We start from the raw sequence: 27,272 nt of genomic DNA on the forward strand, positions 1-27,272 counted from the left end.
AGCCAGAAGGGGCAGTTCTGTGCTGTATCTCTAAATAAATATATAAAATAAAATAATTGTGTTGTTGGGGGGGGCCCCCAAGTGTCTCACATTCATAGTGTTCAGCAGAGCAACACAAGCAGCAACAGAAACAGAGCAAAACAAGACGTATCAAAAAACAAACCCCTGTCCCACACTCTCACACACAGACAAGCTTCAACCTCAAGGCAAGCCTCCTCTGGGCCCCCAGTCCTTGGGCTTGAACTATCAGACTCACAACATCCAGTCCCTGAACCAGATTGGCAGACTTGACCTTCAGACCCGTGACCGCCAGCCTCGCCAACATTGGTTTTCAATCATCAGGCCTTCTCACTCTGGATTTGCAATGAAATATTTTACTTGCCCAGTTGACAGAGTAGTGTCGTCGTCTTAAGCCCATCACCCCCACTGGGGCATAGGCTGCCAACAGCAGCTCACCAAAGTGCTCTGTCCTGGGCCAGTCTTTCAAGTTGTCCCCAGCGTAGCCCATCTTCGAAGATCCTCCTTCTCCTAGGGGTGAGGTCTTTGGAGCTTCTGTTGAGGTTTCTGTAGCCCTGGGTTTTTACAGGATGGGTTTGCTAGCCCCTCTTTTTTCAGCCAAGCTTGGGACCATCCGTGACTATTTTATTATTAGGAGGTACACTGTATAACTTACAGCAACAAGCAGCAAAGATTGCCAGGCATTCTGCAGTAGGGCTGAGAATAACTGAGAGAGGTAGTAAAGTGGAAGTACGGGTATGGGACAGCATGGTGGCACAGTGGTTAATGTAACACTGTGCAGGACCAACGACCAGACCAAGGTTCACTTCCCACCACTGTCTCTACATTCTCCTCTGAATTCCTCCCACATTCTAAAGACGTGGGTTCGGGTCAGTGAATTATGGACATGCTATGTTGGCTGCACTTTGTGGGCTATCCCAGCACTCTCCTCAGACAGCAGCGGTTGTTGATGCAAGTGATGCATATTGTTGTATGTTTCAATGTACATGTGAGAAGATTTAAGAGTGCAGCTATTGACCTCTGACAGCAGGCAGTCTCAGATCACTAAGTGCAGTTTACATGCATGGATGATCCAGCTTGTCACTACGAATACAACTTGGACTCTGCTGCAGAGGGGATGGAGGTTGCTAGGTAAATGTGTTCAAGACTCTTTGTGCCTTTCAGCTGGAGTGTATTGGTTTATGATTGTCATGTGAACCATGATACAGTCAAAAATCTTTGCATACCGTTCAGACATCAGGACATTGAGGCCGTACAAAAAAAGCTGACTAGGGGATTTAGCATCACTCTTATAGAGAAGGTGCAGCGAAGGCAGATGGTAAGTTGCATGGGCCACAAGGAGTTGAAGATTTCTCTCAGTGTGTGAGCTGTCTGTTCAAGTGTCTGATAACAGTGGGATAGAAGCTGTCCCTGTGCTTTCAGGCTTCCCTATCTTCTGCCTGATAGGAGAGGGGAGGAGAAAGATTGTCTGGAATGGGAGGGGTCTTTGATTATGCCGGTGCTTTCCTGAGGCAGCAAGGTGTAGGGGGAAGGATGGTTTGTGTGAGGGACTGGGCTGTGTCCACAACTCTGCACGTTTGAACACAAGATTCTGCAGATACTGGAACTCCTGATCAACACACACAAAATGCTGGAGAAGCTCAGCAGGTCAGGTAGAATCTATGGAGAGGAATAAATTGTCAACGTTTCATGCCAAGACCTTTAATTAGGACTGGAAAGGAAGGGGGAAGATGTCGGAATAAGAGGGTGGGGTGAGGTGAAGGAACACAAGTTAGAAGGTGACAAACTACGCTTATGACTGTGCGAAATAAAAGATGGTAAACTGCGTACAATTAAAGGAATTATATTTATGAATCTTAACTAAAGGGTTAGTAAAGAAAAAAACAAAAAGAAAATGGACCATTCTAGTTAAACAGACAAATGTACACAAGTTGGAGCTTATCTCGAACTTCTCTGTCACTTTTGCACTGCGCTCTCGGTCAACTTGTAAGCACACACCATGTTCCAAATGTCGCTCACAATCCATCTCGAACAGAGGGGTCTCTCACTGATTTGCATGCTATGACTGGTTCTCCCAGTGTCCCCAGTGTCGTGTCTCTTCATCTCTTGAACAAAAGCCCAAGTCCAACCTTAGCGTCCCTCACCAGAGAAATCTCACCTGAATCTGACTATTCCAACTGGATGACATACATTCTCCTATCTCTTATCTTCAGCGGTAACCCAAACAAGCATGAAAACAGAACAGGCTGCTGTTACACATGTACCACTCCGATTTAACTGCTGGTAAAAACGTTTTAAGAGGGGAGGTGTTATGATCCCAGCCCCCTCCTTTGTGAGAATCGCAAGAGCACCTGTCGGGGGGGGGGGGGGGTGTCAGTAGACCCAGTAGGAGAGAGAGAGAGAGAGAGAGAAATCTGCTGAATTGCACGTCCCACCCGGGATGCAGAATAAGACGACAGCGACTATTATCTCAGGGAGACCACGTGAAAAGCCCTCGGGCAAGGTGGGCTGGTTGAGAGAGAGATTGCATCATCCCAACCTGATTGACACTTGCGACCCCGTGAGGAAGTATAAAAGAGACTCTCAGGGGGACAGCCTCTTCAGACGCACCAAGAAGACAAGAGAGAGTGAATCCGCAGCAGCGGGAAGCCATTCTGAAGGAAGCCCACATGCGTTAGATTCCGGGATTGGAATTTGTGGCTGGAATCACAGAAAACCGCTTTTAACTAACATCGGGGAGAGGGAACCAACGCTCCCCCGATTTCACGGAAGCTTCATCAAGACTCGGCAAGTTCTTTCTCTTCTCCCCAATCTCTCTCTCTCTGTCGCCCCACGTGAAACCCAGCGATTTTCAAAAGGCTGTGGCCTGCAGACTTCTGAGTGACTTTTATATTTCCAACGGACAATCTGTTAACCCCTAGACAACAGTAGAGCTCACTTCTTAATGATGAACATTACTATACCCGCGCTTTAGATTGAGTATTGACGACGTGCATTACCTGAATGTTTGTATTAACCTTACTTTTGTGTCCCTTTATAAATAAAAACGTTTGAAAATAGTGACATTAGACTTCAACGGACCTCTCTATCTTTGCTGGTAAGTTATCCAGTTACGGGATACGTAACAACTTGGGGGGTGGGTTGCAGGTGTCAATCAGGTTGGGATGATGCAATCTCCATCTCAACCAGCCCACCTTGCCCGAGGGCTTTTCACGTGGTCTCCATGAGACAATAGTCGCTGTCGTCTTATTCTGCATCCCGGGTGGGACGTGCAATTCGGCACATTTCTCTCTCTCCCTCTCTCTCCTACTGGGTCTATTGGCATAACAATAGAGTGGGGGGCCCCGCTATCCCTCGGCTCACTCTGTGAGCGATCTGCCAGGTTTAAGATTTCTTCCTTCGATTTGGAAACTACAGACTTTCCATTTCCTTCAACAACAATCTTCATCCCCCCCCATTCTTAAATTCTGCGTTAACTTTGAACCCACCTTCGAGAACTAACACCGGGGAACTCACACTTCCCCCGGTTACCAAGGTTAACCCTTTTCCCACTGAACCAAGTCCATCTGACCCACAAGGACGGCCGCCCCGTTCCACTGAATCAGATGCCTCAGACTTCTTCTGAGCTCCGTTACCAGGTTCAGCACCACGTGCATCCCCATCTCGGACACACTCAAACCGGACATTTGCCTCTTCCAGGCTTTCAACACCTGTACCTTTTTCAAATTCTAACTCCCCCCCGATCCTCCCAGTTACTCTCTGGGCAGCTCCCACCTGGGGAAGGCGCAACCCTGTGAGCTGAAACAACCTCCTCGGCCTTTTCAGCAGACTCCTTCGAGGCAAGGGTATCCTTTCCATCTAGGACTGCCCTCACCTCATTATCGGGAACACCTTTAGAACTCTCAAGTTCCTCAAACAATTCTGCCAAACCAGACAGATCATCCATGTCCAACTCTGGACCTTTTAACAGTTTTATCTGTTTCTCATCTTTATTTTCTACCTTTAGGACCTTTCTCTTCGCTAAGGGCAGATCTATCTCCTCTCCCTTACCCCCTTTTACTTTACTACTCTTCATCTTACCACCCTCTAAACCCTCGTGGCATAGGGTCAGCAAAGACGTCTTGGCCAAATCAAAACTGGCCAGATTTAAACTGCTCTCGTTCTCAGCTGCCTCTCTCAACATGCTGCGAGTGACCGCGCTGGCGAGATGGTCCTTGGGCACTCGCGGCGGGGCCACCACACTCGCCTGTCGCCAGGTCGGCAGCATTGCTGACCAAACCTTACCCCCTGCTAAGTCGTTTCCCAGCAGGATGTCCACGTCAGCTCTCGGGAATTCTGATGGCACCCCTATTTCAACTAATCCATACACCAGCTCACAATCCAGAATGACCTTATATAAGGACACCACTTCTATCCTTTTATTTATTCCTTCCATCTTTACCATGCCCATTTTCCGACCAAATTCTAGTACCTTACGGCTAACAAGAGACAGTTCAGCTCCCGTGTCCCTCCAGATTCGTACGGGAACTGGTGTGTCTCCCTCCGTCACAGACACGGTTCCGTGTAACAGACAACTCTCAGAGCCTTCTCGTACTCTGTCTACCCTCGGCTCTCTGGTCGATTTACTGATTACCACGGCACACCCGATAGGGACTGTGGCTTTCCCTCTTCCTATCTCCTTTCTCGGAGCAAAGTATCGAGATGCAATGTGCCCCTCCTTTCCACAATAAAAACAGGTCAAACCCGGAAACCTCTGGCCGTCTTGCCTTTCCCCCTCAACCTTACCGCTAGCTCCTGGTGGGACTTCTGCTTCCCTCGTCGGACTTTCTCGATCGTTCCCACGGTCTCTCTGGGGACCTTTATTCGAGGAAGTTTTTGTCTTGTAGGTTAGGACATATTCGTCCGCAAACCTAGCAAATTCTGACATGGACTTATCCGGCTTCTCATTCAAATACATCCGGATCTCCTCCGGAACATAACTTTTAAATTCCTCAATCAAAAGTAACTCCCTGAGACGCCCATAATCCTCGTCCACCCTTTCCACGGTGCACCAACGGTCCAAGAGCACCCCCTTCTCATGGGCTAGCTCGGTATACGTTTGATTCCACCCTTTCCTTAAATTTCTAAACTTTTATCTATAGGCCTCAGGTACCAATTCGTAAGTCCGGAGAATGGCCTTCTTTACCTCATCATAATTCTCCGCTCCTCCCTCCTCCAGGGACAACGCCGCATATGCTCATTGGGCCTTCCCCTTTAACACACTTTGTAACAATGCCACCCACTGCTCTTTTGGCCACTTCTGATTTACTGCCACCTTTTCAAAAAGCAGGAAATAACTATTGACATCTCTCTCCTCGAACGGGGGCACCAATCTCAACTCCCTACTAACATTAAACTGCTCCGCTTGGTCTAACCCTTGATCTCTTCGCACGTTCCTCATCTTCTCAATTTCCCGGTCATGTTGCCTCTGTTTCTCTTTCTCGGCCCGTTCCCTCTCTTTCTCGGCCCGTTCCCTCTCTTTCTCGACTGCTTCTAGCTCCTTTAGGTGAATTTCATGCTGTCTTTGCCTTTCCCTTTCTCTCTCAGCCGCTTCCAGCTCTTTTAACTTAATTTCACGTTCCAACCTTAATTTCTCCACCTCTAACTGAACTGTCCCACTTGATGGTGCCTTTTCAGGGATATCTTCCAATACCTCATCTTCAAACACATTCTTCCCAACGTAATACTGACTTATGGCCCTTCGCACCTCCCGCTTTTTCATGGACGACCGCACTTCTGCGAGGTTCAACCCCTTCGCCAAATTTAACAAGTCTGATTTGGTGGCCGCCTCTAGTGGTCGGTTTTTTTCATAAATTCACCCACGTCCATCTTTGCTGGTTTCCCGTCTGGCTACCCGCATAACCAGATTCAAGTTTTGGACTTACAAGCCCGATTCACTGGCCTCCTAATTTGGTGTCAAATCCTGAGACGAGAATCCCAAGTTGTTACGTATCCCGTAACTGGATAACTTACCAGCAAAGATAGAGAAGTCCGTTGAAGTCTGATGTCACTATTTTCAAACGTTTTTATTTATAAAGGGACACAAAAGTAAGGTTAATACAAACATTCAGATAGTGCACATCTTCAATACTCAATCTAAAGTGTGGGTATAGTAATAATCATCATTAAGAAGTGAGCTCTACTGATGTCTAGGGGTTAATAGATTGTCCGTTGGAAATATAAAAGTCACTCAGAAGTCTGCAGGCCTCAGCCTTTTGAGAATCGCTGGGTTTCACGTGGGGTGACCGAGAGAGAGAGATTGGGGAGAAGAGAAAGAACTTGCCGAGTCTTGATGAAGCTTCCGTGAAATCGGGGGAGCGTTGGTTCCCTCTCCCCGATGTTAGTTAAAAGCGGTTTTCTGTGATTCCAGCCACAAATTCCAATCCCGGAATCTAACGCACGTGGGCTTCCTTCAGAATGGCTTCCCGCTGCTGCGGATTCACTCTCTCTTGTCTTCTTGGTGCGTCTGAAGAGGCTGTCCCCCTGAGACTCTCCTTTATACTTCCTCACGGGGTCGCAAGTGTCAATCAGGTTGGGATGATGCAATCTCTCTCTCAACCAGCCCACCTTGCCCGAGGGCTTTTCACGTGGTCTCCATGAGACAATAGTCGCTGTCGTCTTATTCTGCATCCCAGGTGGGACGTGCAATTCGGCACATTTCTCTCTCTCTCTCTCTCTCTCCTACTGGGTCTACTGCCCCCCCCCCCCCCCGACTGGTTCTCTTGCGATTCTCACAAAGGAGGGGGCTGGGATCATAACAAGCGGTAACCCAAACAAGCATGAAAACAGAACAGGCTGCTGTTACACAACTGCCAAAATGAAATACCTACAGCATAACAGTAAAAATATGAGCTGGAGCATTACACTGATACTCATTTTTTTGCAGGCATTCACAAAGACACAATAGAATCAAAAACCTCACACAAGACGGACAAACAACCAGTGTGCAAAACATGACAAACTGCAAATAAAAATAAATAATAAATAAGCAATAAATAGCGAGAACATGAGATGAAGAGTCCTTGAAAGTAAGTCAATAAGTTGTGGAAACAGTTAAGTGATGGAGCAAGTGAAGTTATCTCCTCTGGTTCAAGAGCCTGACAGTTGAGGGGTAATAACTTCCAGAATTTGGAGGTGTGAGTCCTGAGGCTTCTATACCTACTTCCTGATGGCAGCAATGAGAGGAGAATGTATGTGCTGCTTTCCTGCAATAGCATTCCATGTAGATAATTATATTTGTATTTATATTTATATCTGTGCTGATGTCTAATTGCAAAGAGAGAATCTGGTCCCCTTCCCTGAGACCACCTGTCATCCACCACTGTCAAAGATCCTCATCTCCGAGGCCACGCTCTTTTCTCGCTGCTGCCATCAGGTAAAAGGTACAAGTATCCCAGGACACTCACCACCAGGTTCAAGAATAATTACCAACCTTCAAGCATCAGGCTGTTGAACAAAAGGTGATAACTACACTCATCCTATTTCTGGTGTTCCCATAACTGATGGTCTCAATGCACACAGTAAAATTTATTATCAGAGTACATACATGTCACCATATAAACCCTGAGATTCTTTTTCTGCGGGCATACTTATCAAATCTATAGGACAGTAACTGAAATAGGATCAATGGACGACAAACTGCAAATGCAGATATAAATAGCAATAAATAATGAGTCTGAAATAAACAGATAAGTGTCCTTAAATGAGTGTAGTTGCCCCCTTTTGTTCAAGAGGCTGATGGCTGAGGGGTAGTAACTGTTCTTGAACCTGGTGGTGTGAGTCCCAAGGCTCCAGTATCTTCTACCTGAAGGCTGCAGCAAGAAAAGAGCACGGGTCAAATGGTTCTCACTTTAAGGATCCTTTATCTTGTTGAAAGAAAGGCAAGGAGGTGGGAGTGCCAGAGGGACATGATGAGCAAGTGAGGAGAAGAGAAAGAGGCAAGAGCTGAGCCAGAATGGGAGCTGAAGAAGAGGGAAGGGGGAGGTGAGGAAATTACTGAAGGCTGGAGAAAGCTACGTTCACGGCATCAAGTTAGAGACTACACAGATGGACAACGAAGTGTTATACCACCAACCTGAGCGTGGCCTCATCGTGGCTGTAGGGGCGGCCATGGACAGACACACCAGAATGGGAATGTGAGCCTCTTTGAATTTACCTGTTGAAGTAGAGCTGCTTTATTCATTATTATCATCATTCATGCATTATTCATTAATTTGAGGCAAATCATAACTAGATGTATTTAAATGGATAATTCCTATATTTCAAGTTTTTTTATGACATTTATCTGGCCCACCGCCTGCTCATTAATAAGCAATCCGGCCCACAGAGGCAAAAAGGTTGCCGACCCCTGGTGTAGAGTAAGCCTGTTACCCACAGGGACCCCTGGAAGGAGCACCTTCTCCTTTCCCGTTGGGGGGTTGGAGCTGTCTGCAGAAAGGGTTGGGGAGATGGTGTAGGCAAGTGGTATGCCCAGATCAGGGGGGGTAAGGCTGGTTTCACAATCAGAATTTATAAACTATGTTCGAGCTGTATTTTGCCGCGCAGTCGTGGGTATAGAGAAAGTAAAGCAGTGGGCCAAGTACACATCCCTGAGGTGCGTCAGTGTTGATTGTCAGTGAGGAGGAGACGCTATTTCTGATCTACACAGACTGTGGGCCACCTGTGAGGGGCATACAGAGGCCTGGGTTTTTGGAGCTTGTTGATTAGAATGAAGGTTATGACTGTGTTGAAAGCTGAGTCGTAATCAATAAAGAGCAGCCTGACATAGGTATTGCTATTGTCCAGGTGATCCAAGGCCAAGTGGAGAGGCAGTCAGATTGCAACCACACAGATTATTAACCTGTGATGTGCCAGATGACCTCCAGCTGTTTGGATGATTTGGGCTGTGCTTTGTGGGGTTATCAGCACAGGAAGCTGTTCTGTTTCCCAAGTGCAGAGGAATTGTGTCCCCGTCTTTATCCTAGAGTTGATGGAAGGAAAGATGGTAAATTGTTTGTGGTGATTTGTGGTGACATTGATGCCCATGTCTCGGATCACTCAACTTTCATTCTCTACTCACTGCTGGAGTTCTAATCTTTAAGTCCCCAGGGTGGGGAACAGCAGTCAGGGTTTTTGTTTCAAATCCAACAAGCCTTTCCAACCAAAGCAGCGATAAATGCGCACTACCTCCAGTCCTGTGTGTTCACAATGCAGAACACAGCACAGTACAGGCCCTTCAGCCTACCATGTTGTACCAACCTTTTAACCCACTCTAAGATCAATCTAACATAGTCCTACAGCCATAAGACTTAGGAGCAGAATTTGGCTCTGCTCTGCCATTCCATCATGGCTGATTTATTTTCTTTCTCAATCCCAGTCTCCTCCTTTCTCCCTGCAACTTTTGATGTTCCCATCGTCCTGCATGGGACCATAGCCCTCCAAACCCTTATTGATGTAGCTATCCAAACTTCTCTTAAGAGTTGAAATTGAGCTCGCACACACCATTTGTTCCATAGTCTCACAACCCTCTGAGTAAAGATGTTTTCCCTCATGTTTCCCTTAAACTTTTCACCTTTCACCCTTAACCCATAATCTCTAGTTGTAGTCCCACCTAACCTCGGAAAAAGCCTGTGTATACCCCTTATAATTTTGCACATCTCTATTAAATCTCCTCTCCATGCTACATTCCAAGGAATAAAGCCCTAACCTATTCAATCTTTCCTTATAACTCAGGTCTTCCAGTTCCAGCACCATTCTTGTAAATTTTCTCTGTTCCCTTTCAAACAATCATGTGTCTCCAAAATAATATAATTTCCTCCAACAATACCAAATAAGGCAGTCAAAGGACTAGGTTTAAAATTTACTTTAAAAAGCACCGAAAAAATTTGGAATACTTCCTTCCAATATTTTTCAAGACTTGGACAAGTCCAAAACATGAATTAGTGAAGCTTCTCCATTGTTGCATCTATCACAATAGGGAGATATATCAGAATAAATACGAGACAGCTTATCTTTAGTCATGTGGGCCCTATGAACCACTTTAAATTGTAGAAGGGAACGACGGGCTCATAATGATGAGGTATTAACCAATTTATAAATTTCATTCCAAGTATCCTCAGAAATTGGAATCTGTAAATCTTGTTCCCAGAGATTTTTTATTTTGTCTAAAGGAATATTTCTTAGTCCCAACAACATATCATAAATATTAGATATAGATCCATTATGGAAGGGTTTCAAATTAAAAATTGTATCAAGTAAATTCTTATCTGGACCTTAGGAAAAGTATGTATTTGAGAACGCAAAAAGTCTCTAATTTGTAAATATCGAAAGAAGTGGGTTTTGGGTCGCCTATACTTAGCTGACAGTTGTTCAAATGAAGAGACTATCTCCAACAAGCAACATTTAATGCCCAATCTATTCCACTCTTTAAAAGCTACATCAGTCATAGAAGGTTTAAAAAATACAGTTAGAAAAAAATGGGACTTGAAAGTGAAAAGCTCAATAAACCAAAATATTTTCTAACTTGTACCCAAATCCTCTAAGCGTGTTTAACTACAAAATTATCAGTTAAATAACTTAAAGATGAAGGAATTGAGGATCTGAAAAGAGAAATGATAGAAAATTTATTGACAGACAGACATACTTTATTGATCCCGAGGGAAATTGGGTAACAGAGTTAGCTTCTAAAGAAACCCAAACCAGACAGTCCTCTCAATTAATATAATATAACCAAAACTTAAGATCATATATTGACTGCCCAGTAATAAAACCTAAAATTGGGTAAGGCTAAACCTCCATTCTTTTTAGCTTTTTGAAGATGAACTTTATTTAATCGAGAAATTTTATTTTTTCATATACAAGAAGATATAATAGAATCCACAGAATCAAAAAATGATTTAGGAATAAAAACAGGCCTGAAATAAATATAAAAATTTAGGCAAAATATTCATTTTAATAGAATTAATACAGCCAATCAATGATAAAGAGAGGGGTGACCAATTTGATAGTGTGCTTTCTTAACATAATTCAGAAGTATAAAAAAAATTCCTTAAAAAGGGATTTATAATTCCTAGTAATTGTTACGCCCAAATAAGTAAATTCATCTTACAATTTTAAAAGGAAAGTTAGTATAAACTAATACAAAATTATTCAAAGGAAAAAGTTCACTCTTATGAAAGTTAAGTTTATATCTTGAAAACTGACTAAAGCAGGAGAGTAAAGAAAGTATGGAAGGTACCTTTGTCTACCACACTTTTCAGTGCCCTACCGTACAGAATCAGGTTTGTTATCCCTGGCATGTGTTGTGAAATTTGTTAACTTAGCAGCAGCAGTTCAATGCAATACCATAGAACCATAGAACATGACAGCATAGAAACAGGCCTTTTGGCCCTTCTTGGCTGTGCCAAACCATTTTTCTGCCTAGTCCCACTGGCCTGCACCTGGCCCATATCCCCTCATACACCTCTCATCCATGTACCTGTCCAAGTTTTTTTTTAAATGTTAAAGGTGAGCCAGCATTTATCACTTCATCTGGCAGCTCATTCCACACTCCCACCTCTCTCTGTGTGAAGAAGCCCACCCCCCAATGTTCCCTTTGAACTTTTCCCCCTTCACCCATGTCCTCTGATTTTTTTCTCCCCTGGCCTTAGTGGTAAAAGCCTGCTTGCATTCACTCTATCTATACCCATCATAATTTTATATACCTCTATCAAGTCTCCCCTCATTCTTCTACGCTCCAGGGAATAAAGTCGTAACCTATTCAACCTTTTTTCTGTAACTCAGTTTCTCAAGTCCTGACAACATCTTCGTAAACCTTCTCTGCACTCTTTCAACCTTATTAATATCCTTCCTGTAATTCAGTGACCAAAACTGCACACAATACTCCAAACTCGGCCTCACCAATGCCTTATACAACCTCACCATAACATTCCAACTTTTATACTCAATACTATGATTTATAAAGGGCAATGTACCAAAAGCTCTCTTTACTACCCTATCTACCTGTGACGCCACCTTTAGGGAATTTTGTTTCTCTATTCCTAGATCCCTCTGTTCTACTGCACTCCTCAGTGTCCTACCATTTACCTTGTATGTTCTACCTTGGTTTTTCCTTCCAAAGTGCAATGCCTCACACTTGTCTGTATTAAACTTCATCTGCCATTTTTCCAGCTGGTCCAGATCCCTCTGCAAGCTTTGAAAACCTTCCTCACTGTCCGATCTCAGATCTTTGTATCATCAGCAAATTTGCAGATCCAGTTTACCACATTATCATCCAGACCATTGATATAAATGACAAATAACAATGGACGCAGCACTGATCCCTGTGGCACAGTCCATAATCTAGAAGAAGAAAAATAATAAGTAAATCAATTACAGTAAATGTATATTGAATATATTAAAAAATCATGCAAAAATAAATAAATATATTAAAAAGTGAGTAGTGTTCAAGGGATCAATGTCCATTTAGGAATCGGATGGCAGAGGGGAAAAAGCCGTTCCTGAATCGCTGAGTGTGTGCCTTCAGGCTTCTGTATCTTCTACCTGACGGTAACAGTGAGAAAAGGGCATATCCTGGGTGCTGGAGGTCCTTAATAATGGACGCTGCCTTTCGGAGACACTACTCCTTGAAGATGTCATGGGTTCTTTGTAGGCTAGTACCCAAGATGAAGACGAATAAATTTACGACCCTCTGTAGCTTCTTTTGGTTCTGTGCAGTACCTCTCCACCTACCCCCATACCAGACAGTGATGCAGCCTGTCAGAATGCTGTGTATTCACTAGGTAAGACCTACCCTGGTTGGTCCTACTGAAGTGCAAAACTTCGCACTTCTCCGCATTAAATCACATCTTGCTATTTTTCAGTTGGTCCAGATCCCACCGCAAGCTTTGATTGTCTTCATCACTGTCCACTACACTTTCAGTCTTGGTGGCATCTGCAAATTTGGTGTTTCAGTTAACCACTTTATCATCCACATTGTTGATATAGATGACAAACATCTTTTAGATAAGGAAGCCAAACTGCTCACAAAAACTCTTCTGATATAACTCCTCATCTCTGTACTAGAGAAGCCCAAATGTGGGTCAGATGACTCTTTTGCAGAACATCTACACTCAGTACACGGCTGGCCCTGATCTCTCAGTGAGCTGATACATTAATTCACAATTCACTTGCACTTTAATCTCTTTGCTTGTGGTTTCTAACACTTGGTTCAGAGAAGAGCACAGCAGAGGAAGAGGCTCTTTGACCCAAACTGCACATCTGCCTGTATGCTGGTGCACAACTATATCAGTGCTGTCTGAATTCTGTTCACCAGACCTGGAATATCTAGCAGTTAAGTGCCGTCCTTTTTACCTACCACGGGAATTTTCCGGGGTGATTTTGGTAGTAGTGTACATTCCACCTCAGGCCCATCTGAGCAATGGGATTAACATGCATGAAACAGCACAGCCTAATGCCTTCACCATCCTTTTGGGAGATTTTAACCAGGCCAGTCTGAAAAAAATCACTAAGCAACTACCATTGAAAGAACACCTGCAATACCAGAGGAAACAACACACTAGACCATTGCTACACCACCATCAGGAATGCCTGCCATACTATTTCACGCCCTCACTTTGGAAAATCTGATCACCTGGCTGTACTTCTACTCCCTGAGTACAGGCAGAGGCTGAAGACTACAGCACCAGTAGTGAGGACAAGAAGGTATGGTCAAGGGAAGCACAGGAGTGCCTACAGGACTGCTTTGAATCGGTGGACTGGACTATATTCAGGGATTCATCTTCAAACATGGATGAGTATGCTGCAGTTATTACAGACTTTATTAAAACCTGTGTGGATGAGTTTGTGCCTACAAAGACTCGCAGTACATTCCCAAACGAAAAGCCATGGATGAACCGGGAGGTTCATCGTTTGCTGAAGACTAGATCTGACAGACGACCCAGGCCTGTACCAGAAAACCAGTTATGATTTGCAGAGGGCTATTTCAAGGGTGAAGAGACAAGTTTGAATGAGTTTGGAGGTGATAACAGATGCTTGGCAACTCTGATAGGATCTACAAGACATTATTTCCTACAAAGCGAAACCCAATAGCATAAATGGCAGTGGCACTTCACTACCAGATGAACTGAATGCCTTCTATGCCCGCTTTGAAAGGGAGAACACAACTACAGCTGTGAAGATCCCTGCTGCACCTGGTGACCCTGTGATCTCTGTCTCAGAGGCTGATGTTAGGCTGTCTTTCAGGAGAGTGAACCCTCGCAAAGCAGGACCCTCGCAGGTCCAGATGGAGTACAGGGTAAGGCTCTGAAAACCTGTGCCAACCAACTAGTGTGAGTATTCAAGGACATTATCAACCCCTCATTGCTACGGGTGAAAATTCCCACTTGCTTCAAAAAGGCAACAATCATACCAGTGCCAAAGAAGAATAATGTGAGCTGCCTTAATGCCTATCCCCTGGTAGCACTCATATCGACAGTGGTGAAATGCTTTGAGAGGTTGATCATAACTAGACTGAACTCCTGCCTCAGCAAGGACCTGGACCCACTGCAAATTGCCTATCACCACAATAGGTCAACGGCAGACGCAATCTCTGGCTCTCCGCACGGCTTTCGACTACACCTTATCCTCATTATATGCATCTTCAGACAATGTGGTTTCACAGTTGTGCGTTGAACCTATTTCTACCCAACTTCTCCTTATGTGTGTCCAAAACTCTCAGTTATGCGAGGCTTTGGGACGAGAAGCACTGCTTTCCTGTCAATACAAATCACGTGCGCACGCCTCACAGTCTCACTCCCGCCAATCTCACATTGGTTTTGGCAGCGTGTGGATGTGTGATCTTGCACTCTTAAAGTTTTGTTGTTATTATTTACGGTGCACTAACTTTGTGCTTGAAATATTTAAATATGCCTCCTAAGAGTCCTATGTCAAGTCCTGGGTCATCAGCCAAGCAGCAGAGAACCGCTTTAACACTTGAAAAAAGTTGGGAATTACAAACAGGGCTGTGTCAAGTGAAGGTAACACAGCTCTGGGACATTACTTTGGCCTGGGTGAGTCCACAATCAGAAACATAAAGAAAAGTGCTGACAGAATATAAAGTGCAGTGATTGATTCATCACAAGTGTCTTCAAAGATTGTTACCAAAGTGCGTAACCCGATTATGACAAAAATGGAGAAAATGCTGAGTTTGTACATTGAGTATGAAACAAAGTAATAAATAACACTCAGTTCCGATCATCTTCATGTGAAAGCTTTAGAAATTTATGGTCGCCTTTGTTCAGGCTAGTGAGGAAGTGTCAAGTGATATTGTTAGCTTTAATGCAAGTAGGGGATGGTTTTCTAAGTTTGTTCATTGTCACAGGCTTCACAACTTAACTGGGTGTTGTGAGCAGGCTAATGCTGACCACAAAGCTGCTGAACGCTACTCTGTGCAGTTGCGGGCTATGATAGCTGAGTCAGGCATCACACCAAAGCAGGTGTTTAATGCAGACGAGACCGGGCTTTTTTGGAAGTGTATGCTGAAACGCACTTACGTAAGTAAGGATGGAAAAACTATGTCAGGTTTCAAGGCAGCAGAGGATAGGTTGACTCTGCTTATGTGTTCCTATGTGTTAACTTTCTATGATTTATTACATTGAATATTACCTTAAATTGATGGAATATAATACCAGTGTTGCCTTGTGGTACTGCTTTTGTGTCGTATTGGTATGAAAATGTGAATAAATTACAGATAAAACATATTTAGGAAGCCCTCCAGGATGCATCCCTATTTTCTCCATTTAAATAATTATTCACATGATGTGTTTTCCATACTAAGCATCGAATGCGAGGAACGTATTCCCCGCATGTAACGAGGATAGGGTGTACCCGGACAGCACAGTCAACTTTGTCAGGATGCTGTTCATCAATTATAGCTCAGCATTTAATACCATCATTCTCACAATCCGGATTGAGAAGTTGCAGAACCTGGGCCTCTGTACCTCCCTCTGCAACTGGATCCTCAACTTCCTAACTGGAAGACCACAATCTGGACTACAGTTGGGGGCACATGCTGGTGATAATAAACCTCTCCTCGTCCTGTTCATGTGCCTTGAGAAATGGTTGCTCCTCTTAAACCCATAACCCCATCTGGGGCATGGGCTGCCAAAAGCAGCTCACCAGGATCCTGGCCAGATTTTCAAGTTGTAGTCCATCTTTCAAACATCTTCTAAACGAAGATCATTCCTCTCCCAGGGATGAGGTCTTTGAACCTTCAGTGTATATTTGTGTAGCTCTGAAGTTTTACGGAATGGTGTTCCTAGCCCCATGCTCAGTCCTCCTCCCTTTGCAGACAGGCTTGGGACTGTCCATGGCAGAGATAAAAATGACTATAAGACATAATACTCAAGGTGGGGCCTCACCAGTGCCTGCTCTTGTATTCTAGACCTCTTGGAATGAATGCTAACATTGCATTTGCCTTTCTCACTACTCACTCAACCTGTAAGCTAACCTTTAGGGTGTTCTGCACAAGGATTCCCAAGTCCCTTTGCATCTCAGATATTTGGATTTTCTCCCCTTTTAGAAAATAGTCTGCACATTTATTTCTGCTACCAAAGTGCATGACCATGCATTTTCCAACATTGTATTTCATTTGCCACTCTCTTGCCAATTCCCTTAATCTGTCTAAATCCTTTGGCAGCCTGCCTGTTTCCTCAATACTACCTGCCCGCCACCAATCTTCACATCATCTGCAAACGTGTCAACAAAGCCATCTATTCCATCATCTAAATCATTGATATACAGCATAAAAAAAAAGCATTCCCAACACTGACCCCTGCAGAACACCACTAGCCACTGGCAGTCAACTAGAAAAGGATCCTTTTATTCCCACTCACTATTTCCTACCAATCAGCCAATGCTCTAACCATGCCAGTAACTTTCTTGTAATACCATGGGCTCTTAACTTGGTAAGCAACCTCATGTGTGGCACTTTGTCTAATGCTTTCTGAAAATACAAATATACAACATCCATTGCATCCCCTTTATCTATCCTACATGTAATCTCCTCAAAGAATTACGACAGGTTCATCAGGCAAGATTTTTCCTTGAGGAAACCATGCTGACTTTGTCCTATCTTGTCCTGTGTCACTAAATAATCCATAACCTCATACTTAACAATTAACTCCAATGTCATCCCAACCACTGAGGTAAGGCTAACTGGTCTATAGTTTCCTTTTTGTTGCCTTCCTCCTTTCTTAAAGAGTAGAGTGATGTAAACTTACCCCTGACATTCCCTCAGTACCTACTTCTGAGCACCTTAAAACTGTGCCCCCTCGTCTTAGCCACTTCAGCCTTGGGAGCAAGCCTCTGGCTATCCACACGATCAATGCCCCTCATTATCTTATACATCTCTATCAGGTCACCTCTCATTCTCTGTCGCTCCAAGAAGGAAAGGCCAAGTACACTCAATTTATTCTCATAAGGTACGCCCTCCAATTCAGGTAATATCCTCATAAATCTCTGCACTCTCTCTATAGTATCCATATCTTTCCTGTAGTGAGGTGACCAGGGCTGAACACAGTACTCCAAGTGAGGTCTGACCAAGGTCTTGTCTAGCTGTAATGTTATCTCATGCTCTTGAACTCAGTCCCATGGTTGATGAATGCCAGCACACCATACGCCTTAACACTGTCAACTTGCACAGCAGCTTTGAGTGTCTTATGGACACAGACCCCCAAGATCTCTCAGATCTTCCACACTGCCAAGAGTCTTGCTATTAACATTATATTCTGTCTTCAAATGGGACCTACCAAAATGAACCACTTCACACTTATCTAGGTTGAAGTACATCTACCACTTCTCAGCCCAGTTCTGCATCCTATCAATGTCCTGCTGTAACCTCTGATATAGTTATCACATATATATTCAAACATAGTGAAATGTGTTGTTTGGTAACAACGAAGGATGTACTAGGCCAGCCTGCAAGTGACCCTACAGTTTTAACGCTAACATAGCATGTCTGTCGTGCCCAGCAGAACAACATACAACCAACATACAACAAAACGGAAACGTTAATAACAGCAAAATCAAATCCCTTCTTACCCTCCAACCCCTCCCCCAAACACGTCAGGGCACTTGACCACTAGACCTATCAACCTTGGGTCTCCAACCCCAGGACAGGCCACCTTTGAACACCAAGAGCTTCAGTCCTCTGACCTCAGTGCGTGTTGTCAGACCACTTTTTTATTCTGTGTGTGTGTGGAGCTATGCCCTCAGATACAAATGTATGAGAATTTGTCTGCTAGGTTGTGTCGGTATGTGGAGACAGGAATTGTTCTCTCACACAAACCCTTGGCGGGAACAATCAATATCCTCTTGGCTGGATTCAGTCCCAAGGGTCACCACTAATGTATTTAAAAGGAACAGGATATTCACAGAAGCATGTCTTCGTCACAATAACCACATTGAACATTAACAGCACAGCACAGTACAGGCCTTCTGCCCACAATGTTGAGCTGACCTTTTAACCTACTCTGATCAATCTAATGCTTTCTTCCCATATGGTTCTCCATTTATCTCTATCATCTTTATGATGATCCAAGAGTTTCTTAAATGTTTCTAATGTATCTGCCTTCACCACCATCCCTGGCAGGGTGTTCTACACACCCACTAATCTGTTTTTAAAAAAACCTTCCTCTAACATCTCTCCATACTCCTCTCCAATAACCTTAAAATTCTGCCCCTCATATTTGCCATTTCTGGGAAAATGTCTCTGGCTGTCCACTTGAACTCTTATCATCTTATACACCTCTATCAAGTTGCCTCTCATCTTCCTTCACTCCAAAGAGAAAAGCCTTGGCTTACTCAACCTATTTTTGTAAGACATGTCCTCTAACCCAGGCAGCATCCTGGTAAGCCTCCTCTGCACTCACAAGATCACAAGACAAAGGAGCAGAAGTAGGCCATTCGGCCCAAAGAGTCTGCTCCGCCACTCCTCCATAAGCTGAACTATTCTCCTGTCTAGTTCCAATTTCCGGCTTTTTCCCCATACCCCTTGATACCCTGACTAATTAGATACCTATCAATCTCCTCCTTAAACACTCTCAATGATCGGGCCTCCACAGCTGTATGTGGCAACGAATTCCATAAATCCACGACCCTCTGGCCTTTGTTTTAAATGGGTACCCTCTAATTCTAAGACTTGCCTATTGTCCTGGACTCACCCACCAAAGGAAACAGTCTTTCCACATCTACTCTATCTGACCCTTTCAACATTCGAAATGTTTCTATGAGATCCTTTCTCATTCTTCTATACCCTAATGAATACGGTCCAAGAGCTGACAAACACTCCTCATATGTTAGCCCCTGCATTCTGCATTCCAGGAATCATCCTTGTAAGTCTTCTCTGAACTCTCTCCAGTACATCTCTCAGTACATCTGTTCTAAGATAGGGGGCCCAAAACTGCACACGGTATTCCAAATGAGGTCTCACTAGTGCCCCATAGAACCTCATCAACACCTCCTTACTCTTATACACTATTCCTCTTGAAATGAATGCCAACATAGCATTTGCTTTCCTTACTGCCGATCCAACCTTGTGGTTAACCTTTGGGGTATCCTGCATGAGGACCCCCAAGTCCCTTTGCACTTCCGATTTTTGAATTTTCTCTCTATCTAAATAATAATCTGCTCGATTATTTCTTCTTCCAAAATGTACAGCTGTACATTTCTCAACATTGTATCTCATCTGCCATTTCTTTGCCCACTCTCCAAAACTGACCCAAGTCTCTCTGCAACTTTTTGTTTCTTCAACACTTCCTGCTCCTCCACCTATCTTGGTGTCATCCGCAAACTTAGCCACAAAACTATTTAATCCATAATCTAAATCATCGATACACAGTGTAAAAAGAAGAGGCCCCAGCACTGACCCCTGCGGAACACCACTAGTAACTGGCAACCAACCAGAATAGGATCCCTTTATTCCCACCCTTTGCTTTCTGCCTATCAGCTAATGCTCCACCCATTCCAATATCTTCCCTGTAGTTCCACGGGCTCTCATCTTACTAAGCATCTTACTCTTATGCGGCACCTTATCGAAGGCCTTTTGAAAATCCAAATACACAACATCCACAGCCTCTCCCTTGTCAATCTTATTTGAGGTTACCTCAAAAAATTCCAATAGGTTGGTGAGGCAGGGTCTTCCCTTCATGAAAGCATACTGGCTTGGGCCTATGTCATGCACCTCGAAGTATTTCTTAACCTCGTCCTTGAGGATCGACTTCAATAACTTTCCAACTACTGATGTCAGACTAATAGGTCTGTAATTTTCTTTTTGCTGCTTCCCTCCTTTCTTAAACAGCAGAACTACATTTGTGACCTTCCAGTCCTCCAGAACCATGCCAGAGTCTACTGATTCCTGGAAGATCATTTCCAATGCCTCCACAATCTCCAAAGCCACCTCCTTCAGAACCCGTGGGTGCGTTTCATCTGGTCCAGGAGACTTATCTATCCTTAGTCCATTTAGCTTCCCAAGCACTTTCTCTCTGGTAATCTTGACTGTACCTAATTCTATTCCCTGAGACCTCCGGCTATCAGGTATGTTGCTAATGTCTTCCACTATGAAGACTGATGCAAAATACTCATTTAGTTCCTCTGCCATCTCTTTGTTCTCCATTATAATTTCTCCAGCATCATTTTCAATCGGTCCTATATCTGTCCATGTCACTCTTTTACTCTTCATATGTTTAAAAAAAAACTCTTAGTATCTTTTTTTCACTCTCTCTAAAACTTCCATATCTTTCCCATCAGGCAACTTAAATAATTCAGATTGTTGAACAATGTTGTTGGAACAGCTGGGAGAAAGGTACATAGTCTGGATAATCCCCATATCACTAAATGCCAATAATAAACATTTTAAAAAAAGAATTAAGTAATGCAAAAAAGAACACAATAGTTGGGTAGTGTTCATTGGGTAATTGTCCATTCAAAAATCTGATGTTGGAGAGGTAGAAGCTCTTTCTAAATTATAGAGTGTGCATCTTCAGGCTCCTGTATTCTCCTCCCTGGTGGTATTAATGAGAAGTGGGCATGTCCTGGTTGGTGATGTTCCTTCACAATAGATGAAGCCTTCTTGAGGTACTTTCTGAAGATGTCCTCAATGGTGGGGAGGTTAATGCCCATAATGGAGCCGGCTGAGTTCACAACCCTCTGCAGCTTTTTCTGGCCTTGTGCATTGGCCCCTCTATTACCAGACCAGTGATGCAATCTGTCAGAGGGATGGAGAATGTGTGAGGCCCAGCCTGGTCCCTAATGGACCAAACATATCCTTGGTATGCAAGGTGCCTCAGTGTGATCACTGAATGCAACAGAGAAGATGCTGGAGGAACTCGGTGGGCTAGGCAGCAACTGTGTGGGGAGGGGAAAGGACAAGAAACATTTTGCATTGGAACCCGTCATCAGGACTGGATTCAATCTGAAATTTTGTCTATTTTCCTCCCTCCGTAGATGCTGCCTAAACTGTTGAGTTTCTCCATCAGTTTGTCTGTTTCTCTAGACTGCAGCACCTGCAGTCGGGCTTACTGTCATTTGCACAGGTACAGTGAAAAACTCACTCGCTGCAGCATCACAGGCACAGAGCATCAGACAGCATTCACAAGAAAAACATCAATTACACTTAAATTATGTGCAATTTTACGTGAACGAGCAAAACAAAGTCCATTTTAGTGTGAAGTGCCACAGTGTTGCTAAACTGTAGTGGTTAGGGTTTGTAAGTTGGTTCAAGAATTGAATGTCGAAGGAAAGCATCTGTTTCTGAATCTGGTGGTATGGGACTTCAGGCTTCTGTATCTCCAGCCTGGTGGGAACTGATCATAGATGGGATGGCACAGATGGTAGGGGTCGTTGATGATGAATGTTGCCATCTTGCGGCAGTGCCTCCTGTAGCTACGACTGATGGTTGGGAGGGATGTGTCTGTGATGTATTGGGCTGAGTCCTCTAGTCTCTGCACCTTCTTGTGTTTCACCTGGGAAGTGTCTTTGAAGCAGGAAGCCACAGTGTGGTTTGAGGGTGTATCAGGGTTCGGTTCTACCCCGAGCACTCTTCTTTAGTTCAGCAGGCACTGAGCTGCAATCTAACTCTTGCTTTCGAAGATTCAAAGTACACTTATCATCAAAGTATGTGGACAGTATACAACCCTGAGATTCATCTTTCCATGAAATGAAGCCATGGAACCATTTTAAAGAGAAACATCAAACCCCCCCAATGACCAAGTAAAGAACAAATGGCACGAAACAAGCGACAGTCATAGAATACAAAATACAGATCACAAAGACATTGAAAGAGCCTTGCCATACTCAGTTCAGTTCAATCCATTGCCGTGACTCGCAGCAAGGGCACACCCTCCTTGTGTGCGTCATTGACGGGAATGACTGCAGTTACTCCAGGAGAGGCTGTAGTCTCAGCAGGGTGTTTATAAGTTATGAAGTTGAAAAAATGTGTTTAATAATCTGCCACTTATTTAACGTTTGAAGCCAGTAGGGTCATACTCTGGCAACGTAGTACAGTGGCAAAGTGCAGACACACAGCTGGAACACATAAACACAGGGTAAGTCCTAGAACATTGACCTTTCATTCTCATGATTAGAGTGTCAACAGCTTCATTGAGTCAGCAATACTACAGAGTAACAGGCCCCCCAGTACTATTGCATAACACACACACACACTCTCTCTCTCTCTCTTCCCTACATGGTGCAGTGTGCGCATGTAGTGCGATGGTGTTGTACACTGCATCTGCTGCCACACAATGTTTATCAAAGTACAGTCGGTGCCCCGTATCTGTGGGGGTTTGGTTCCGGGAACCCTGTGGATACCAAAATTCGCAGATGCGCAATGGTGTAGTATTTGCATATAACCTATGCACATCCTCCTGTATACTTTAAATCATCTTTAGATTACTTATAATACCTAATACAATGTAAATGCTATGTAAATAGTTGTTATACTGTATCGTTTAGGGAACAATGACAAGAAAAAAAAGTCTGTACATGTTCAGTACAGACGCTGCCATCGTAGCTCGTCCTCGAACCCCGAGCAGTGAGAGTGGCGAAAAGCGAAAATAGCGTTCAATGTTCTGCAGCGAGCCTTTTTAGAGGCAGTGCGCACCCCGAGCAGCGAGAGAGGCGAAAAGCAAAAATAGTGTTCAGTGTTTGTTCTGCTGTCAGCAAAATAAATACTCAGCATCTCAGGTTCAAGGCGCCATAGCTTTGAACTGTGTGAGATTTTAGCTATGATTGACAGTGCTGCAATGATTGCAGAAAAGTATGACTTTAATTTTGAAGGGGCACGTAGGTTTAGGGCAGGTTTAGGATGATTTGAGTGCTTACAAAGAACTGTATGATAGAAAAATGCATGAACCTTCCAGTGTGCTCGCTGTCTTCCTGATTCTGGTAAGTGAAACTACACTGTACATACATCATTTCTACTTTATATAGGCTGTGTATTTATCATATCATTCCTGCTTTTACTATATGTTAGTGTTATTTTAGGTTTTATGTGTTACTTGATAGGATTTGGTAGGTTATTTTTTAGGTCTGGGAAAGCTCAGAAATGCTCTACTTTCAGATAGCAGGGGAAACCTGTACAATGGAAATTCTATGTAAATAGTTGTTACACTGTATTGTTTAGGGAATAAGAAGAAAAAACTTCCAGGTTTTTTTTTTATTGATCCCGATCCGCGGTTGGTTGAATCCACGGATGTGGAGCCTGTGGATATGGAGGGCCGACTGTAAATTCATTATCAAAATGCATGTATGTCATCATATACAATCCTGAGATTAATTTCCTTGCAGGCATACTCAGTAAGTCTATAATGGGTAACTATAACAGATTCAATGAAAGACTGCACCAACTTGATCATTCAACCAGAGTGCAAAAGAGAATAAAGTGTGTGTGTGTCACACTGTGCATATCTGCGGAGTGGTGTTGCACTATGCACATGTATGTGGAGTAGTATCACTGTATATATGTGTGTGTGTACGTGTTGACGGCGTTATACTATGTGTGGAGTTCTTTACACTGTGTGTGTACGTGTGGAGTTTGTTACACTGTGCGATGTGTGTGTGTGTGCGCACACATGTTTTTGTACCCTTTGTTAATGAACCTTTGGCAGAGACAGTTTCTGACGTAACCTTGTGGCTGTTCAATACATTGGTCAGTCCACACTTGGAGTACTGTTTACAGTTCTTGTCTCCACACTACAGGAAAGATGTGGTAGCATTACAAAGACTGCATAAAAGATCCACCTTAATGTTGCCTGGAACAGGGAACTACAGAAAGTGGTGGGTCCATTGCAGACCCATCACAGCCAAAGGCCCCTCCCCGCGCCATTGAGCTCTTCTATACAGAGCGTATACTGACTGGCTGCATCACAGCCTGATACAGAAACACCAATGCCCTTGAGTGGAAACTCTGACAAAAGGCCATGGATTCAGCCCAGTATATCACGGGTAAAGCCCTCCCAACCATTGACACATCTACATGAAACACTGTCAGAGGAAAGCAGCATCCATCATCAGAGACTCCCACCACCCAGGCCATATTCTCTTCCCACTGCTGCCATCAGGGAGAAAGTACAGGAGCCTCAGGGCTGACACGCCTGGTTCAGGAACAGTTAATAACCTGCAACCAATAGGCTCCTGAACCAGTGTGATAACTTCACTCAGCACAACTCTAAACTAAACCTATGTAGTTACTTTCAAAGACTTTGTGATGAATATTCTCAGTATTTTTTATATTTGCGCAGTTTGTCTCTTGGTTGTTTGCCAGTTGTATGTTTATCTATTTTTTCTTGTAAAATGCTATTTTTTTCTGTAAAATTCTGCTAGAAAATGAACATCAAAGTTGTATATGGTAATAGGTTTATTTTCAACTGAAACTTGAACACTTTCGGAGCTGTACTGAGAAGCAGGGAATTTATGGGCTGGGTCTATCTATTCTCACTGGGACTGTTGAGAAACAATTTTCCCTCTGCGCGGACCAACCATTGCTCCGATCAGGAAATGTTACAGAGCCTGAAAGCTGCACGGCACTTTAAATATTCATATTTAGAATGATAATTGGAACCTCACATGCTTTTGATTTTAGAGTCATACAAAAAAGTACAGCACAGAAACAGACCCTTCGGCCCATCAAGATGCTGGACCAGTTAAACCTAACTCCCTTTGACCTGACCGGGGCCATAGCACTCCACAGACCTGACTTCCATGTACCTGTCCAAACTTCTCTTCCACATTGAAATTGTGGTGGTATGCACCACCTGTCCTGGCAGTTCGTTCCACACTCTCAGAAGCCTCAGTGAAGAAGTTTTCCCTAATCTTCCCCTTAAACCTTTCATCTTTCACTCTTTACCCATGACCTCTGGTTGTATTCCCACCCGTCCTCAGTGGGGAAAAAAACCTGCTTGCATTTACCCTATCTATACCCCTCATAATTTTGTATATCAAATCTCCCTTCAATTTTGTACGTTTCAAAGAAATAAAATTCATACTTTTTCTATCTATCCTTATAACTCAGGTCCTCCAGTCTCAGCAATACTCTTATAAATTTTCTTTGTGCTCCTTCAACCTTCTTTAGGTCTTACTGCCGTCTTATACAACTTAAACAGAACTTCCCATTTCCTGTACTCAATGCTTTGATTTATGGCCAATGTACCAAAAGCTTTCTTTACGATCCTATCTACCCGTGACACCTCTTCCAATGAATTATGGACCTATATTCCCAGATTCCTTTGTTCTACTGCAGTCCTCAGTGCCAGACCACTCACCTTATAAGTCCTAACCTGGTTTGTCCTCCTGAAGTGCAACACCTCACACTTGTCTGCATTAAATTGCATCTGCCATTTTTTAGCTGGTGCAGATCCCGCAGCAAGCTTGGATAACCTTTCTCAATGTCCTCTACATCCCCAGTCTTGCTGGTTCAGTAAACCACATTATCATCCAGATCATTGAAATAGATGACAAACAACAATGGATCCGGCACCGATCCCTGTGGCACTGCACTAGCCGCAGGCCACCAGTCAGAGAAGCAATAATCTATTACCATTCTCTAGCTTCTCTCTCAAAGCCAATGTCTAATCTAATTTACTACCTCATAGAAACATAGAAAACCTACAGCACAATACAGGCTCTTTGGCCCACAAAGCTGTGCCGAACATGTCCTTACCGTAGAAATTACCTAGGGTTATCCATGGCCCTCTATTTTTCTAAATTCCACATACCTATCCAGGAGTCTCTTAAAAGACCCTGTCGTATCCGCCTCTACCGCCGTCGCTGGCAGCCCATTTCACACACCCACCATTCACTGCATAAAAAAACTTACCCCTGACATCTCCTCTGTACCTACTTCCAAGCACCTTAAAACTGTGTCCTCTTGCGTTGGCCATTTCAGCCCTGGGGAAAAGCCTCTGACTATCTATACAATCAATGCCTCTCATCATCTTATACACCTCTATCAGGTCACCTCTCATCCTCCATCGCTCCAAGGAGAAAAGGCCATTTTGAAACTATTTTCATAAAGCAAGTTCTCCAATCCAGGCAACATCCTCGTAAATCTCCTCTGCACTCTCTCTCTAGTATCTGCTGCTCAATCATGGCTGATACTTTTTTTCCCCCTCTTCAGCCCCACTCCCCAGCCTTCTCCCCATAACCTTTGATGCAGTCTCCAATCAGGAATCGGGAACTATCAACTTCTGCCTCAAATATACTCACAGACTTGGCCTTCAGCAGTCTGTGGCAGAGCATTCCCCAGATTCACTACTCTCTGGCTAACAAAATTCCTCTTTACATCTGTTCTAAAGGGTAGCCCCTCAATTTTGAGTGTGTCCTCTAGTTCTGGATACCCCCACCTGAGGAAACATCCTCTCCACATCCACCCTATCTAGTCCTTTCAACTTTCAGTAGGGTTTAATGAGATCCCTCTGCATTCTTCTAAATCCTGGTGAGTACAGGCCCAAAGCTGCCAAACCCCTTCATTCCCGGAATCATCCTCGTGAACTTTCTCGGGAGTTTCTCCAAAGATGAACATGAGAAATAGGAGCAGGAGTAGGCCATCTGGCCTGTCGAGCCAGCTCTGCCATTCAATAAGATCATGGCTGATCTGGCCATGGACTCATCTCCACTTACCTACCTTTTCCCCATAACCCATAATTCCCCTACAATGCAAAAACCTATCCAACTTTGTCTTAAATATATTTACTGAGGGAGCC

At 43.8% G+C, this 27,272-nt stretch overlaps 1 protein-coding gene across 4 annotated transcripts in view; it reads left to right on the top strand.

Annotated features, from left to right (window-relative positions):
* Positions 1-27,272, top strand: part of ttc33 (tetratricopeptide repeat domain 33) — a 74,364-nt gene that overhangs the window by 33,674 nt on the left and 13,418 nt on the right. The gene's annotated exons all lie outside the window — the stretch shown is intronic.

The sequence above is a fragment of the Hypanus sabinus genome, chromosome 7 (assembly GCF_030144855.1).
Source record: "Hypanus sabinus isolate sHypSab1 chromosome 7, sHypSab1.hap1, whole genome shotgun sequence".
NCBI classification, from domain to species: domain Eukaryota; kingdom Metazoa; phylum Chordata; class Chondrichthyes; order Myliobatiformes; family Dasyatidae; genus Hypanus; species Hypanus sabinus.